We start from the raw sequence: 14849 nt of genomic DNA, 5'->3' as shown, positions 1-14849 counted from the left end.
GTCCTTTAAGATATCTGACTGCTAGTAGGTAAACTAGTTTAAATCAGATTAACCTCATCCAGCTAAAATATTAAATTATGAATGGATGTCACATAAAAATAATTTAGTGCAAAAGGAGTTTAGAAGCAGGATTTGAATGCAGGGCCTTTTATTTGTAATGCAGAACTTGTAACTGTATGCTTCAACATGACTTTCAAACACTGTTGACTCGTTCACGTGTACAGAGGGGGGAACAGGTGGATTGGTTTCCCATTGCTAAATAATCACTCCAATTAAGCAATTAAAATATGAGACAAAATCAAGTTATGGATACCCCACGAATGAGCCCCCCACACTAATCACAAATCAATAAAGACACATTTGATTGTTATCTTTCATCAACCTATTGCTTTTGAACTGCTCACACAGATTTTTCTTGTGGCTTTAATTGACTGTAAAGCAATAAGATGTAATTTGTTGCTAGCTAGGCAGTTTTAGGTTCATTAGTAAATAGTACAAGTCATTCATTCACATCATAAGGAGATTACAAAACCCTAATAACAGGCCGAGGATAAGAGGGGTTGACAGAAAAGCCAAGCAGCTTCACACTCCTGAACATTAGTCATTATGATTATTGTTTATTTCATAAACCTAGTTGGTTTGTTTGTTTTTAAACCAGTGATTGTCTTCCTGTGTTGTTTGTACATGAATCTTGAAACCTGACCAGTGTTTTCTAGCTTTGCTGTCTCCTTTGTTTTTGTTTTTCTCCTTGTTGTAAGTCCGTCCCCAGAGTTCATACAGTTCATCGAAAAACCCCGAAGTCCTGTCTGATCAGACAATGTGGCCCTAAACCTGCTTTAAGGTTTGTGAATTTTTTTCACCCTGTGCAATGCTGCTAAAATATTAAACAATTTAAAATGCTCAATGTCCTGATATAATTGGTGCTCTATATATTTTGAATTAGTTAAATACACTACATTAATAATCAACAAACAGCAAAAGTTGAGTACAGGTCTAATTTACAATTATGTTGCTTTATGTTTATTTTGAACATCTCTACATCCACCTTTATTTCAAATTAATCCTTATGTGAGTGGATTATACTGGTCTGTCACCATTTTTGACAGAAGTACCTCTTTTCTAGTCTACTTTTAATTTGTTAAAGTGCTCTTAAAATATATTTTAACTCAGGGTTAATTCTTGTCCAGTTAAGTGTTTTTTCTTCTTTTAAAAGTTCTTGCCTGGTTATTGCAGCACTGCAATAGAAATATCCTAAAAGACAAACTTAACTTTTTCTTTAGTGTTTGGTAAGAAAATGTGTATTTGTAGTGCTTCTATAAGACTCATCTACTTTTTTGCACCTTTAGCAGTCATTTCAAATGCTCAGTCCACTACCACCTTTGATTCAGGGTGTGGGCATTTTGGCCAGGTCAGCAGCAAGGCATCATTGTTCAAGGACAGCCCCTGCACCTTCTTCATTGTTTGACTCTTCGGCTGACATTCATTGACTCTTCCTTTACCTGCTAATCCACTGCTGGAGGTTAGGTTCTGTAGGTTTTGATGCTATTTTGGCTTTAATCACTTTAATGAATCGCATTTCTTTCTTGTTCAGGCTGTTCTACTCAGTTTACAGATGGAGTTTTTTCTTTAATGCTTCCAGCTTTAATAGGAAATTGCGTGATTTTTGTTTCAGTATGTCTGCAGTCTGTCTATCCTGTTTTTTAAAATTATCCTTAGGATCAAATACTTAAAAATTCAGTGACTGATACAACTTTGGATATCCAATTTAGTGTTGATGTTGGATCGGTGATAAATATAACTGCAAATATCTTAAGTTTAGACTATTTATTGGACTTTTGGTACATCTTACATGGCAAACATACAAATATAAAGCTGTTATAGCTATGCCTTCTTTATATTGGTTTTATCATAACATATCAAAAAACACCTTCTCCCCATTCTCTAATCTACTAAAATTACAATTTGCTATTAAAATGTTGTTGACTTGAATCTTCTGCTTAGGTTCACCTAAAATCACCCAGTCAACTACTGCTTTGAGGTCTCAACAGCCTGAGGACGTTAGACTTGAAAGCAAAAACTTGATTAGTTTTGACCTCATAAGGCAATAAAAACTGACCTCACAGTCAATGCCTTCATTCACTGGAGAAATTTGTGCTCTGGGTTACTAGTAAGATTTGGGAGATGTGTGTTTATTCTGTTATTGTGATTCCATTTTTGACCTCCATTGTTTTGACCTCCGATGCTATGCCCTCCTGTCACTGTGCTGCAAGGACACATCAGCGGTAACTATGTCCTGGGATATGTTGTTCTTATATGGCTTACAAACCCTTATACCTTTCCTTGAATCTTCATGCAGGTGAGAATCCTCCATTCAATGTCCAGTGCCAGATAACCTCTAAATTTAAACAATTTGCTTATAAAATCTTGACTTCCTTTCTAAAATTTGTGAGATATGGTTTGGATATGTGCTTATATATATATATATATATATATATTTAATATTATTACATGGTGTGCAAGAGCAGATTAATCAAAGAGCAGATGTAGTTGGTGAAAACTTTGGTAGATTTATTCTTAGAATGCGTTAACACAAAGATGTTCATTAACATGCAATACAAATCCAACTGAAGAAAATGCAGATCTGAATGAGTTAAAATCTGTGCAAAGTATTCTTGGGAGAAGCGCATTCAAACCAGGCCGCAACTGTTATGAAACTTTCGTTTATTTGTAAATTGACAGCAAACTTTTTTTTTAAATATTCGTCCTTATTAGCCCAAGCTCTGGAAAATGTTTCCCTACAACTTTGATCTTTCCAGACCCTCATCAGGCCAACAGTCATCAGGCCAACAGTCCATTCTCTCAACTCCAGCCAGGAGGGTCTGCAGGACATCGTGTAGCCATGCTGGAGTCGCTGAAAGCTGGCTTGGTAGGAGCAGATTATTGCCTAATTGTGCTTTTCAGAGTTGCTGTGAACTAGGGGTTGCAACAGGGCTGCATGGGGCCACAGCCGTGGACGCAGCTCCGAAGGAATCCAACCTAGCAGGGTCTCATTGATTTGCTGAAGCAAAGGTCACCACAGTTATGCATCTGTAGGCTGAATAATGGCCACCAGAGTGGCAGTACTGGGGTCAGATCACTCAGTTTGAGTCTTCAGTCACTTTCTTGTGGTCAACTTTTTTGGCTTTTGATCATTTATAGTGTGCGTGTATGTGTGTGTGAAAAGCAGCCTGCAGATCTCATTTCCAGTTTGGTTCATCCGCTTCCCTTTTTTCCATTATGCATGCTGAGACTGGATGATCCATCTCTCGCTCTGTTTTTCCCTCTCTCTCTTTCCCTGTATCTCCCCTCCAGCACTCCACCAGCCAACCCCTGCTATTTTCACCCCACACACATCCGTCGCTGCACTTATCCAGCCTCAGACGGCTGCTGGCTCGATAGCTAAACAGATTATCCAACAACAGAGCACCTCTCCTTCTCCCTCTCTTCCTCTCCCTCTCTCCATGCACTCTTCTAGCCGTGGGTCCTTAGAGGCGGAGGGGCCCTATTGAGCGGGGCCCAGGCTCTCCACTAGCCAGGCTCTTTATTGAGGCATCTATGGGGCTTTATGCTGCTAGCGCTCGGCCTTGCCCTCGCCATCATCAATCATCCTCGGCTCCAGGGCTGCTATCACTGCCCAGACAGACGGCCAATCACAGCCTTCCAGGAAGCTCTATAGGAGATGGAGAGAGAAGCAGAGGAGATGGCAAAAAAAAAAAAAAAATAGAGAATCAGTGTGTTTCTGTTGCTGCCAGTCTGATTTGATTGACATCTTCTGTACCTTCTGGGTGAATGACAACAGTGGACTGTGTGATATTTGATTAGATCATGAACTAAGAGTGAGAGTCATGAAAGCACATATAACCATGTTAAAATAATAATTATAGAAGGCGCATTTGTCAGCAATATCAAAGCCTTTTATGACAGATCTATATTAATCTTGTAAGAGTTCAGTATAAAAAATATTGCAAACCTATAAATCCCAAAGGAGAAAAAGGCTATTCTGACAGATTAAAAAAATCACTAATGAGTGCTGCAGCCGCACTGGAGGGTTCTATAGTAATAATGTGGGTTTATTTAAAGAAAAGTCAGGCAATTTGTATGTTAAAGCCGACTTTCCTCTTTTTCATCAAGCCTCAACAGTATGTTGAATTTCTACTCAAGGCTTAACTTTTTTAATAACGATTTTTTCCCCCCCTGTTCTTTCTTTTTTTGCCCCATCTCTTTCTCTCCGCAGCCCTGAGCTCTCATCCTGCTCCAGGAGGAATAGGCGGAATCTGATTACAGACCTATTTTACAGCAGACGCCGGGGCGCAATAAAGGGAGAGAGAGCACGGAAACGGGACTCGGCCCATCAATTAGATCTCTATTAGCAGCCAATGCAGACCTCACCTCAGGAAACGCCGGGGCTCTGAAATTAAACAATTCTTCAAGCTCGACAAGCCAGTCAGTTCTGTTGTATCTTTTAGAGGGAATGAGGGAAGGGAAGAGTCCTTACAAGAATGCACTACTAGCCTAAAATCATTAAAAGAAAATACGCTATATGAAAACAGAAATATAACCGTGGTGATAAAAGCAAAAAGAAAGATACAAACCTAAACCGAAAGTCGCTACTTATAAAGTAGAAACTATAAATTCTCATTTGAATAATAAATAATCTAGGAGGGCCATTGATGGGATTTTATATGAGCAGTAAACACGAAGGTAAAAACCACCCCAACAATGTCTGAGTAACATTACACGGCCTGTTATAGCCGAAAACATTGAAGTGAACAAAATCTTAAGTATTATATTGCAATATAAAAAATTACAGTCAGGTTTCCTTGTTACCTCTTCCTACAACCTCCTTCCGGTGTCATTAATCTCCAACTGCTGACCTGTTGACCTGAGGCGGGACAATATGTCAATACTGGATAATTAGCCGCGGCATTAAGGCCATTTAGATAGAACACCTTCATGGGCTTCTGAATGGCCATTAAATCAAAACGGCTTTTTGGGGAAATTAAAAGTTTTAGTCCACTCTAAAGATGCTGCGAGTCTGCACATAATTGAGTTTTAGTCAATGGGATGTGACATTTCCATGTTAATAGAGGTTTATTGGATGGGAGGGCGGGCAGGGATAGTGGACCAGCTCCCTATAGTTCCAGGCCAAAGCCTCCTTTAAGTTTATGAGCACGCTTTTCATTTGTTACACTTAACCTGGTAAAATAAAGACCAATATTATCGGTATGATATGGCACCCGTTGGTGAACTTAATGTCTGTCTGTCACTTACTGTTTCGGCTTGAGTAGTTGAAAAATAACCCTCATGGCACTAGTGTAAAAAGAGTTTTAACATTTTTCTTAAGCGTGCGTAATACTTATCGTTCTGGTAATAGTGGCCATTAAGCTACTTAAGTTTTACATAAGTGTGGATCAGTTAAGATCTATCCTGCTCTTAAGCCTTACAGATTTCCAGGGTTTGGGAAAATGCAGTCGCTTTTATAGCCTAATGATTTGTGGTGATTCATTTCTGGCATGATCTGACTCAAGACCATGAGTCCTCGCCTCACAATCTTCGCCTGTTTCTCAGTACTATGGCACGTATTTCTCTATTTGCTCAATCAAAGGATGGCCATTTATCATCGAGAAGGACAGCTTCGTATTTTCTACCTTGCCCGCTCGGTTCCAGGACCAAATTCAGCATTTTTATGGAAAACTGCAGTCATTTTGATTGATGAAATCCAAAGATGTCCAAAACAATCATGGAGATCCCCAACTGTGGCGCACCGGCGGGGTGCTCCAGTGTTGTCATTGTTCCGCAGAAAGAAAGGAGCGCGTCCGGAGAACACCAGGGGAAAAATCACGATTTTCAGTTCAAAAGGCCCAGAAAAGCAGCATTTCTTTACAGGCAGTGGGAAAGTGCAGGAAAACCTTTTTCCACTTGCAGACGAAAACAATACTTGCTTGGCTTTTTCCTCCTGATGCATTCAGCTATAAAGACATGGTCTAATAGAAACAGGCCAGAATAATGAATTGATTATTTTACTGTGAGGGGTGATGTTATTTGTGTCTGAGCCAGCTGAATGGCTGGTGCAACACATCCCCCTGAAGTCATCCGATTTGCGCATACAGGCTCATTGTGTGTCATGTAGCTGCGAAAAGTAAAATAACTTTTCCTTAAAAGCGATTTCACATAGCCTTTATTTACCCGCGCTTGTCTTGTTTGCTGTGATTCATAATGTCACAAGAAATGTCACCTGTCTGGCCTAATTGCCACCTTCTGTTATTAATACCAGGAGTGTGACTCCCTTTTGCACCCGTGGATATAAGCCTATATTGCGTACTTAATACAGCGTCACCCAAAGGGAGATTCAATAAATCTCCCTTTAACGGCGTTTCCCCTCAAAACTCCTTCAGGCGAGTGGAGGCCGTGTCAAGATTGCGATTGTGCGCCAGTGCTTAGGACCAGCTGCTCCCAGGACAGACAAGCCCTTGTCAATTAGGCGGTGACAAGCAGGTCCTCCAACTGCCTGCAGGCGCTCCACTAGCCAGCAGTGTACAGTCCCTGCAATTAGTATCAATTTCTGTCGAGACCTCCTTGGAGCGCGCAGACACAGGCTGGGTAAATGGCCAAACATTGTCCAAATAACACCAAGAGCCACAAATGACAACGTGTAATGGGCCCAGTGTTAACCGCACGGCGCGCTGCAGAGAAAGAAAAACGTTTGAATTTAGGAAGAGCGGGACATAAACCCAGGATAGCTTTCACATAAACGCACAAACCTTTCGCTTATGACCGCCTTATTGCCTATAATTACCGTTACTATTTGCGTTGCTGCAGTTTACCCCAGGCACTGTTTATATTGGTGGAAGAATGACAACATTATTAAATATTTAATAGGAATAATCTTGTTAACTAATCACTTCTCTGGCAGGCGATGCATTCATTAATCAGTCTAATGAATAAACACAAAAATATGTTGCATGAACATTTTGCATTGCTGCGAAAGCACTTTCTGGTTTAAATGTTGCTGTTATTAGCAATTCATAGATGCTTACCGCTGTTAGACTGCAGATCGCTTTTATTTATTTATTTACTGCACTAAGAAAAAAGCTGCAAATTTCTAACTACTGACTTTCAAATTATCAAACACAATGCTATTAGACCTGGGGTCTTTCCTCCCTTAATTACGATGGCAAAAGTTACAGCGTGGGTCTACCAGGTTGTTAACCTCTGTATTCGATGCCTTATTTAAACATATTAATACTTCACTGATAAATTGTATGGTTCTTGTCTATAGTTATTAGCATTAATACGTTTTACGAGTCATTAATTAATACAGATTATCTACAGACTGTTCTCACCAGTCAGGTAGTTTTCATCACCTGCCAACTGCCAGCATCTCATTATTAGTGGAATATAACTAATTTATAAAGCATTAGCAGATGCTTTCTTTACCTTTGAACCAATGTACAACTTGGCTCTTTGCTTAAGCCAAACCGTCAGTTTTGATCCTACAAGTAAATAAATGTCAGAACAGCACTGTCACAACACTGACAACCCATAGAAGGATTGCTCACCAAGCCCCCTTTGTAAATGGTGTCACCGCAAGCAGCTGGTGGTGACATTCCCGGGCCTTGGACGCTGCCCTTTGCCCTCTGTGGGGGTTGGACTCCGGACAGGGCGGTCCAGCCATCTACACAGCTTCGTGATAGCTCGGGTCAGCAGGGCCAAGTTTCCAGCGGGAGAAGTTGGGGGAAAGTAGGCGAACAAAAACCCCGAAGCTCACCAGGCCAGTGGGATCATTAGTATGAACGTTTGTTTAACTAATTAGCAAGCTGGGCAACCAGAGGGAGGCTTGTATAGACGACATGGACGTCATATATGGCAAAGGTACGGGCATCCGTCACTCTGATTCAACAGAGGATGAATGCAGTTTGGATGATGTGGATGGAGCACACAAATCCAGCCAAGACTGCGTGGATAGTGAGCATCAAGGATCAGATAATAATCCGTCACATCGGCCAAATTATGATGCTCGGACAGTCCGTCCACTCTGTTTTATAGCAAATTAAAGAGTGTGCAACATTTAAGGGACTGACTCCATCCGTTGGCGAACAATGCGTGTTTTTTTTTCGACGGAAGATTTTACTGCAGAGTTCAAAGTACAGGATGAGGACAGGGCAGCGCACTGAAGTTCAAGAACAGTGCAAACAGCACATGCCAACAAAAGGAGCCACTGAGCATTCAGCTATGGCAGAGCAGAAGAAGTTGGTGGGGAGGAGGCTGCGGGTCCCGCGTTAAATATGGGAAAGTTTGGGGAACGAGGTCGGCAGGTCAAGAAAAGTCAACAAGAGAGCAGTCTTGATGACAGAAGGAATTTAATATCAAAAATACATAAATCTTCAAGTGAGGGCAGGCGCATAATGGGCACAATGGAGGCGAGTGTTAGAGTCAACACAGATTTGTTGGCGATTAAATGAATCAGGCCAAGTTGTTAACATTTAACACAAAACGTTGGCACTAGAATAGAGGTTGAGCGGGATGGAAGGGGGTTTCCTGGCTGGAGCAGAACTGTCAGGGCGTGCAGAAAGACAGCCAATGTGCAGCGACAGATCTGGCGCAAGACTGCACATTTTGTGCGTTTGATATTATGCAGCAGCTTCGTTATTTTAAATTTGAACAAATAATTCCAATTTAAGTTATATGAGTGTTCTTAGACGATTTGCTGATCATTTGTGCCGAGTTGTTGGTGTGCAATTACACACTAAGTTTTAAGAATTGGGTGACTTATCGTGCGTTAAGATAAACCCACCTCAGTTTGTTGAATCATATGTCACTGCAAGGATATCGGTCATCTCGAACAATAGGTATTAATCTTCCCATGGTGTAGGAAATAAGCCTACATTTGTCTCCACTTCCCTTCTGACTGCTGTGCTACACTGGACGCAGCGCTGAGAACTCTGTCTGACCTTCGCCCTCGCCCCTGCAAAGCCCTGCAAGTTCCCCGGCAGTCGCAAACAACTCTGAATTCCATAATTCTTCACGAAAAGGCACTATTAGGGAAAAATCCTTCCTTTTTGACAATTTAATAGTGCAAACTAATCATCTGGTTGACACGGGCCATTCATCTCCGTACAGGCAGACAAAGACAAGGCCTTTTCCATAGGTTTGTCTGGATCCTGGAGTCAGACCAGCCTCTATTTTGAGATCAAGTGCACAATAAAAGCATTGTGACTGCTTAATGGCTATGTTTGCGAAGCCACCCAAAACCCAGTGTATTAAATGCATTTTTTTGTAAAGAATGAAAAATAGGCAAACGTGGACAAAAGGACGCAGAACTGACAATAAACCTGTTTCCACGAGAAACCGAATGGTATAAAACTTTGTTTGGGTGCTTAAAGCAATCAAAACACGAAATAAAAGAAAAGATTGGGGATAAAAACTGGGCGCCACAAAATTGCTTAAACGCCTCAAGTTATGAATTCGTTTCTGAATCAATTTAGCGGTGCAGGCATTTTCCAAACATCCTCTTGCGGGAGTAACAAGACAGGGAAATTGATCCGGTGAGACCTCACCTCTCGGTGCGCCTCAATAAAAGAGACATCAGGCTCTCTTGACGACTGTATAATTTTTAATATATATGCAATAAATGTTCAATTTGTTTCCAGAAATGACGGGAAATAATAACGTCAAATTTTAAAGCCATCCATTACAACCAAACAATGCTCATGCATAGGTGCTCTAGCGCAGAGTGCTTTGATTAATTCGCATTTTGATTGTGTTTGATAAAGCAATAACGTTACGGCGCTCGACTCTGGACCATTTTACACTCCTGGAAAACAAATACGATGGTGGCTGAGTTTTGATTAAAAAATATATGTATTTCAGGATCATTTCTAAAGCCAACAGATCCTCTTTTAAAGGCTTTACTGTTTGTTGTCCGGGTGGAATCTGATAAACTTCAAGAGACCCTAGGAGGGAATTTCCATGGAAATTAAGTAAATCCAATATGAAGAAACAATCTGATTGGTGTCACAGTCCTCGATTTCTGTGGTCATTAAGTGAGCAGTCACAACACCCCTCAACAGAATCTAGTTATAAATTCTGTTTTAGGGGTTATTATTAGCAGTAAATTCATCAAGATCTTAAATAAACTAAACTTCAAAATAATAAATAGTAAACAGGCTGATTTGTTAGAAAATACATGAAAAAATTGCCATGTGCTGTTTAAATTGTCTTCCACTCCAGACTCATACAGTCCAATAACATCGCAAATATATGATTTAGCCTGTTACATAAATAACATTTTTTTTAAAAATGGTGCCATAGACACATAGCTACTTTCAATACCAGTATATTTAACACCTAATAAGTACCTACAGAAATGATGAAATGGCAACTCATGCTATATTATAAAAAGTCTCTTGGGGAAAAAACGGCAGAGACAATTCAGTTTTTGTGGCATAATAAATGTCCCTTTAGAAATTTGATTCAGCCAGGTTACAGTCCATGCATGGATATGTTCAGATGCAGGAAGTCCAGGTAGAAGGGGGCTGAGGTCCCAGATCACTGCAGACCTTGACACAAAGTGCATTAAGTTGGCTGATCTCTCTCAAACCATTTGATTAATTCACTCCCATTCAAAACCAAGCGAGCAAGGAGTGGAGGGACGTGACCAATGACATAATAGGTTCTGTCAAACAGCCTTGCAGAACGCCCAGACCATTTGTGGTGACAATCCTGATGCCATCAGTTCCATTATAGAACCCCCATTCAAGCCACAAACAAACATGGCTTTACTTCCAAAAAAGGGGAAAAGTCAGCTTTCTGGTAGATCCCTTTTTGCTTTTTATCTCAATAGCTTTTGGCTCAGTGCTAAGTGTGGACACCAGATACTCTGACTGATCAGTAAATAATATACACTGATCAAAAAGAAAGACAAAAACCAGACCTATGTGCATCTATGTAAATTGTCCTAATTTCATATAATGTGAGCTATAATATTGATAGATGTACGTTAGACTTTAAAGAGAAATAAGGGCTCACATAATACATTTAAAATGGCTACACAATACAGTATGATTGTGCACATCTCCCCTGTTACAGGAAGATAAATCTATTTAACGTTTTGCCTTCCAAACAAGTTCATTTTCATTTGCCTGAAGTGTTCTGTTATCATTATGTCAATCAAAGCCAACATGTCAGGGAAGGTTTTATTTCTGAGCACTTGTATAAAAAAGGCTAGCATGAAAAAAGATTTCAGAGATTTTGCAAAATGTGATAAAACAGTTTTTAGTGTGTAAACACATACAGCAGCAGACAGTAATGGCCATCACAAACTGAGGGCCGTTACAAATGTAATGAAGAAAACACACTACATGTAAACAACAGACAAAAATGTGGTACAACTGGAGCCACTTGTCTGTTAAATAGTAGATCACATCTCCTCCAAAAGTGTTTAGCTCAAATAAATATTCCAGGTCTAAATCTCCAACAAGATGGTCCAATATCAGGAGTCAACATGTTGTTTTTGTCATTTTGCCTTATATAAGAGCAGCCTGTTAAAGCAATCATGTGTAAGATGACCACTTGCAGGATATCTTTGGAAAATTGTGCATGTTCTAATAAAATTAAGGGATAATTTGTATAACCTAAAATATTTCATCAAAAACATTTTAGTGTGCTGTTTTATATCTTTTGTGAAAAAAAATATTAAGATTGTAAGAGAACCCTAATCCAAATAAAATCTGCCAAGAGAACAAAGTATATTTTAACCAGCTGACAGAAGTGAAAACAGGCACAGCAAACTAAAATAAATAACTTAAATAACTGAGTTACTGCAGGTAAACGGGTATGTAAATATTTGTCTTTCCTTTAGCCTTGGGGGAGATCTGGTACGCGTGTCTGACTTTATTCCGGCTTTCTTTGGGAGTTTTAAAGCAGTTCAAATGTTTTTCCAACGCGTGATTGGATAAAAATTAAGCAAAAACATATTATTCATTTGTATAAATTGTACAACTTCACTTTTTAAACCCGAAGATATAAAGATATCATTCGGCATCATCAGTTCGTCTAGAGGTTTCACACCCACCATTAATCACTGCAGTCATCGTGAAATAAGCTTGAAACGCATTCTTTGAGAAAAAAGGCCAGAGTCTGTTGATAACTCGTTTTATTGTTCTTTTAACCAGTCTGAGGGAAATTCACCGTGTCCTTCTTTTCCTCCCTATCAAACCAACTCTCTCTTAACATCTTCTTCCTCGCTTGTCCCGATTTTCATCCCCTTCCACGCCCTGTTTGTTTTGTCCGAATAGATTCAGAGACTAAGATGGAGCCATTACAAGCGCATTCCTTTAAGCATACACGACTGTTTATTTCTTTAAGAAGCTTTTCGCTTTGGTCTGTCACTCACACTCCTTTCTTTTTTCCCTTCTTTTTTCGCTCGAAAACTGTTGAAGAAGCTTTGAAGGAAAAGATTAAAAGCGGAATAAAGTGAGTGCGTAATGCGTAAAAGGGTGTTTCTTTAGATCAAAGACAATAGATATTGTTCTGCTGAAGTCAATTTCTGTAAGTATAATACTTGCATCGTTTTCCCTGTTACTGATAGTCGTACGTGTCCTCGGACGATAAATAACCATAATAACACTTAAAAATCGAAATATAAGTACAGTTTAAAAAAGAAAAAGAAAAAAATTGAAAAAACAGATTGAAGGGCCCCACATTATGAAGGCAAGACAATTTCAAAGCTTATCATTACTTTGGCTAGCTTCCGGATTGTTTATTTTAGATTTTATTTTACTTTATTTTATTTAAACGCATACTTACGCTGTTTGTGTTATATTATATTTTTTTCTTACTTTTTAGGGAAAAAAATCGTGTCATATTTTAAGCTCGGGGCTCCTAACCCACAGAACTCGACCCACAGAAGAGGAAAAAATCGAGTAAATTATTCGAAACTGCGAGTTTGTTGGTGCTGGTGTTTGATCTCAAGGGGTTTCTAATCATTAAAATGTTTAAAGGCAGTCTGGCTTTCTAAAAGCCAAAATCGTGATAAATATAAAACAGTAATGATATTGTCCTATAATATATTTGCCCCATTTGCTTTCAAACGATAACGTTGAGATTTCAATAACCTTCACCTTTAGAAAGCTTCCTCAGCTGGTTCTCATCCACCCAGCAGCAATGCGGGACTTATACTGGTATCATTAACGTCCCCGAAGTCCCACATTTCTGCAAAAACATCGACATTATAATTTTTGTGACATATTTCTCTCTGCGAAACTTATCAAATACCCGCTCCATTCTTCCGTGGGAGCTCGGCCAAATTAAAAGTTGGCCACATAATGTTCTCTCATTTAAATTCTCACCTTGAGCTCTCTAGTGACTGGTAATGGTCCGAGAGGAGCTGACACCTAAAAAAATCATCAAGGTCTAGTCTCAGTGTACGCTATCGTTCGGAGAGTTCTGTCATGCCCAAAGAAGAAGAAATAAGATAAAATAGTAATAACGTTTTGAAGCAGGCAGGCAGAATCATCAATTAAACATAGAAAATGCATGCAAGGCAGGGCGCTGCAGCCTTACTTACTCTGTGCTGTGCTGAGTCTCCGCAGTTTAATTACAAGCCCTAATTTCCAATCGCAGATAGTGTCAAAAATCTGCGACTATTTCTCAGAGATTCCCTTTAACAAGTGGAAACTTAGTGTCCTCCTGCACCATTTTATACATGATGAGCCGTCAGTAATGGGATTATTAAACAAAAACGTTTCAGGCGCTGGCGTTAACCTTTTTTAATGCCTAATTAGGTTTTGCAAAGAAATAATTAGATTCTACAGTGCTTACACTGCCTATATTTTCAAATGGCATCTGCAGCAAACACATCATCCTGCGACACTCGTGCCAATAATCTGCGGACATATGCGCCACAGCAGCAGTCAGATGCAAGATTTTAAAACATGATGGGACCAAATAAGGTGCACTTAAAGCTAAAATAATTTTTCAGCACATGCTATAGGCCAACCTGCAGCAGAAGGATGCTCTGGTCGACTGCGCCCCCTTGTGGTAGTAGATTTAAGGTTCACCATTACTGAAGGAGATTGGTTAAAGGGAAAAAATAAATTCGATATTGTCTAATAAAAAGCCCAGTAAACCTAAAAATTTTAATCCAAGCCGTACCGTTTCTGAGCAGTGCTAAGGCTAAAATAAATAAATACCACTGAAAAGAGCTCTTTGAGGACCATAATATGGGCGTTGACTTTGACGCAGGCGCAGTTTTTCCTTTAAACGGGCATAAGAGGTGCTTTTTAACAACACCAATATCGTTACTAATTTTAGATAACGTTAGACTTCCATCTCCTAATTGTTTTGTTATGACATATAACATTTATAATAGCATATCTTTGGTGCCAGACAGCAAAATGGACAATAAAGATGTATCCTCTATGGGGAATAAATAAACAAAAAGAAGTTATTATCTCTTTCTATTCATAGAAAAAATAAATAGAAAATTATTAAATTAAACAAAATATTTTTTTTATTTTTTTTTATTTTTATTGTTAAAAGATACACACTGCGTTTGAAGTACTTCTAATCTTTCGCTTCGTGGTTTACCCTTCTCTTCATGCTATGTTCCTAGCTTTCCATGTTCATGTCACCTCTGAATATTTCGATTTTGTGTATATCACTAACGTAAAACTGCTTTTAATGTTTTCGTTTTTGGTTATCATGTTCTGTGCGAAACGTATGTAGTTTTTGATTTATTACAGCTGTTTATATTATATATCCTTTTTTATTATTCACTGTTCTTTAATTTCGAGTTTGAGCTTTCAGTA

At 39.3% G+C, this 14849-nt stretch overlaps 1 long non-coding RNA gene across 1 annotated transcript; it reads right to left on the bottom strand.

The window, feature by feature from the left end:
- Window positions 1–2754: 2754 nt before the first annotated feature.
- On the bottom strand, window positions 2755–13911 carry LOC120720695. Its single transcript, XR_005693009.1, has 2 exons — window positions 13607–13911; window positions 2755–3709 (listed from the first exon to the last, which is right to left on the bottom strand). It is a non-coding gene; the product is annotated as an uncharacterized LOC120720695 (long non-coding RNA).
- Between the last annotated feature and the right edge of the window lie 938 nt (window positions 13912–14849).

Source organism: Simochromis diagramma, unplaced genomic scaffold (assembly GCF_900408965.1).
Source record: "Simochromis diagramma unplaced genomic scaffold, fSimDia1.1 OVJJ01000585.1, whole genome shotgun sequence".
Lineage (NCBI taxonomy): Eukaryota > Metazoa > Chordata > Actinopteri > Cichliformes > Cichlidae > Simochromis > Simochromis diagramma.
This window is presented reverse-complemented; position numbering and strand designations above follow the sequence as displayed.